Consider the following 4,279-nt stretch of genomic DNA (forward strand, 5'->3'; position numbering starts at 1 on the left):
GTTTTTTTTTCTATATATATATATATATATATATATATATATATATATCTAATAATTATTAATACAACATAATAGTTAATATAATTACATGTATAAATGAGTTGAATATTACAAAATAAAAATAAATACATAATTATAATAAATAATTTCTTTATATAATAAAAATTATCTCTAACCAAAATATATTTATAACATTGATCCAAAAGTACTAGAATGAAGTAGTTAACTGTAAAAATTCATACATCTCAAACTAAAGTAAGCATAGCCATATCAAAACCATAATATCACTTAGCCAATAAAAGTATCTTCTAATAAAAATCATTAGTCAACCATACATGTAAAGATTCTAAATAACACTCTATCTTAGCCAATAAACCACAATAATAGTCAGCTTAATCTTTATTGTTACCCTGCATAATTATATAGAAAAGTAGTTAAAAAAATATTCATAATGACATTCATAATTATAAAAATTAAATGGAACACGTAGAGATAGTAAACCAAGAAAGCCTATACTAAAAAAAATAACATGGTCACGGCAGAAGAGGTGAATTCAAGGAATTATGTATTATCTTGTTTCATTCAAACCATGAAAATCCTGATATGTCCCTATAGCATTTATGATGCACTAATTAACCAGACTTTCATACTTAAATTAGATATAGGGACAAATTCATATGTACCAAGTGCACAAAAGAACTTTCAAAGGGAATGGGCAATGAAAAAGACTTTCAAAGCCTTGTAATTAGGTTGGGAAATAGTTCCTAGTCTTAGAAGTAATTCTCTAGAAACCCATTGAGGTAAAACAAATAAAGAGAAACATAGAATTTATAGTACAAATATAATAAATTAAATTCCAACTTCAAAACTAACAAATCAAAAGAATTAAAGTATGCATTGTACCTTGCCATGACACAATTAGCGTTTTGACAAAATCTGCTTGGAAGACCTTAAACAAAAACTTTCGCCTTCAATCTTAACCATGAATAACTGTAAAAATTACAGACAAAAAAAATTGTAATTGCCATATGCAACCATTTAACCAGGAATTTAGCACAATCATCATTTAGCAAGAATTAAATTGATATAATCGAACAGATTTGGGACCCAGCAGCAGCTACAGCAATTAAATCATTCAACAGAACAAGTAATTGTGGATAGAAAGGGAAGCTTCTTCATCAATCATCATAAACAACAAAGCTTTTTACTCAAAATCCTTTCACAATAAACAATAATAACTGAACCAAAAGGTTTAGTGTGACTACTTAAGGGGAAAAAATTTAAAAGTATGTGAGAAGAGAACAAAAAAAAATTCCGCAACCTAAACTCATAGTTACTACAACATCATCCAAGTCTGTCACATCCTCAATCTAATTTCAGATACTATATAATGTCTCATATCAAATTTCAGAACTAGCTCACCAATCAAAAACCATTTACCAAAAGTAAATTTTTTTTACCGGATATAATCAAAATACCAAAATCCACTGGTAGATTCGTTTCATGTTCAACAGGGTATCACAACAAATAATATAAATATTTTGTTTACATGTATTAGTAAATATTATATTTACTTAAAAGAAATTGGGCTTGGGTTTGCACCACTTTGGATGATCCATACACTGATAAATCCACACCTGAAGCATTCTCCTTCTCAAGCTGCTCCTTTATCCATAAGTAATCCTTAGACCATCCTACAAAACCAAACAATACACATCATATTACTCTATCTATACACATGCGCGTCGAACTGAACAGACCATGGAATCATGACTATTAAGCAAACTAGAGCCTAAACTAATAAATTATATAAAAGGGAAATAAGGAAAGTATTGCCAAATTAGTAGTAATAATACCTTCAACTTCATAGCTGGAGCCCAGCCAAGTTTCTCTTTAATCAATGTGTGTCCGAGTTACGGCCACGAACACCCTCTGGGCCAGGAATGTGATGTATTGGAATATTCTTGTTCTCAAAGCTAAGAACAATGTTGGTCATCTCATTCATGCTAACCATCTCATCACTTCCAATGTTTACTGGCTCACGGAAGTCCGATTTAGTCAATCTGAAAGCAACAATGGAACATAATGTTAAGCCTTATCAAAGAACAATTGAAATTACTCAAGAAATAAACTATAGATACTAATATTTACTTTACAAATACCAAAATTTCAAACCCTATAACTAAATTTACAATTACCTCAACACTCCTTCAACACACTCATCAATGAAGGTGAATGATCGTGTTTGCAATCCATCTCCCCACATCTCAAATCTATCAGTTGAAGTGAGTGCCTTTCGGCAAAAAGCAGCAGGAGCCTTCTCCCTTCTGCTTGGACAACATAACGACAATGCAATTAACATATTAAACAAACCAAAAAATTGAAAATGTCATTGAAATTACCCATTTAAATAACAGAAAACTAAGTTTGAATGCAGTTAAGAGCACATGCCTTTCCATGTTCCTAAAGGGCCATATATGTTATGGAACCTCCCGATGCGGCACTCAATTCCAAAATCCTTGTTGTAGTGCTTGCATAACTCCTCTGTTGCAAGCTTCTCTAGCCCATATGCATCTTGTGGCTAAAATGCATAACAAAATTACACACATTTATACCAAATACCATATAGTGAAAACCCGAACTAACTCAAATCAAACAACTACAAGAACCAGAAACAAACCTCAGCAGGCCAAGCATCGGACTCCTTCAAGCTCACATTTGTAGTTTCCAACTATTTGTATTCAGGGTAGATACAAGCATTAGAGGCATAAAAAAACCTGAAGCAGAAAAGCATTTGCAACATTGGTCAAGTATTAGATTGTAACCACTTTCCAAACAATATATTAGTATCTCCATTTCAAAACATATGTCATTAGTTTCTTCAGTGGACTAATTTATTCAACTAATTTAGTACTAATGTACTAATATATTCGAATCATCCAACGTCTAACCTCTTGATGCCGTTAATCCTCGCGGCCTCAATCATACTGAAGCTAATCATTGTGTTGTTGTACATAATGACAGAGTGGTTGGACTAAATGAAACCCATCCCACTCATATCAGCAGCCAGATTGAATACATGGTCAACATTCTTGGTGACCTTGAGGCAATTATCCATGACCCTAAGATCCACGAGATGGAACTCGTCGCAGAACATGTCCTTGGACATGTGCTCATTCTTCTTCTAGTCAGAAGCAATAATGTAGTGTCCCTCGGCCTTGAGGCGTCGCGCTATGTGCGAGGCAATGAAGCCGCCAGCGCCGATGATAGAAATCCTGAGCTTCTCTGATGGCCATTAAGGCTCCCTCTCAAGATTCTCATAGGTGTATGCACCATAGTCGGTTGTTCCAGTACTTCCCATTCTGCACAAATTGGTTGAAAATTAAATTCAAAACATGAGCAGATAGTAATTCACACGGAACGACTAAGAATTGAATTCCAAAAACAATGCAAATGTTCAGTCTGGGGATGTTGTGAGATAAGGATTCAAAATTTACTCGTAATGTGAAACATGTTCCTCTTTCTAAGGAAGCAAAACAGAGTGAGAATCACAATATATAACACGCTATCACATGAGAGATAAATAACAAAATGCAATGAAATAAGTTGGATGGAATCAAAACTATGCAGAATTGGCCTCAAATGCCGTGAACAAAACACCAAACAAATTACTCGAATCTAATTAACTAAATACAGTTCAATACAAATGTCACCTGAAAAATAAATAAACATCTTAAAATGTCACCCAAACCAAATACGATTTCAGCTCAAAAATGGTGTATCTGGCTCATGCATCAACTTGGTTACTCTCAAATTTCAACATTCTAATTGAAATACAAGAAATAAACAAGACCATAGTTGTTGTGTTTGTCATTACAGAGCAGAAATCAGTTTCTAAAATGGCATATCTGGCTCATGCATCAACTTGTTGGGAATTTTTCTTGTAGTGCCAGGTGATTCACACATTATTTAAGGGATCAGACTTTCACATCCATATTTTATTTTATTTGAGTTCATCAAGAATCCAACAAATTTAGCTTGAGACCTAATAATAGGAATTGAAACTACACAATACTTGAAACTATTAATTAGTAGAATTGAAAGAAAAAGAAAACTAATAATAAGCAACAAACATAATAAGCAACTCATCTTGGTATTCCTGCACAGCAACTAATCATGGCCAAACTCACATGTGTTAATGGAATAAAACCCCCAAATTCACGAGTTCTCGTGCGCTGCAACAATAGCATGTATGTTCATCAATTCACGATGTCACAGA

At 33.2% G+C, this 4,279-nt stretch overlaps 1 pseudogene; it reads right to left on the reverse strand.

The window, feature by feature from the left end:
- Positions 1,555 to 3,361, reverse strand: LOC107607287 (annotated as a pseudogene).

This window comes from Arachis ipaensis, chromosome B07 (genome assembly GCF_000816755.2).
Source record: "Arachis ipaensis cultivar K30076 chromosome B07, Araip1.1, whole genome shotgun sequence".
Taxonomy (NCBI): domain Eukaryota; kingdom Viridiplantae; phylum Streptophyta; class Magnoliopsida; order Fabales; family Fabaceae; genus Arachis; species Arachis ipaensis.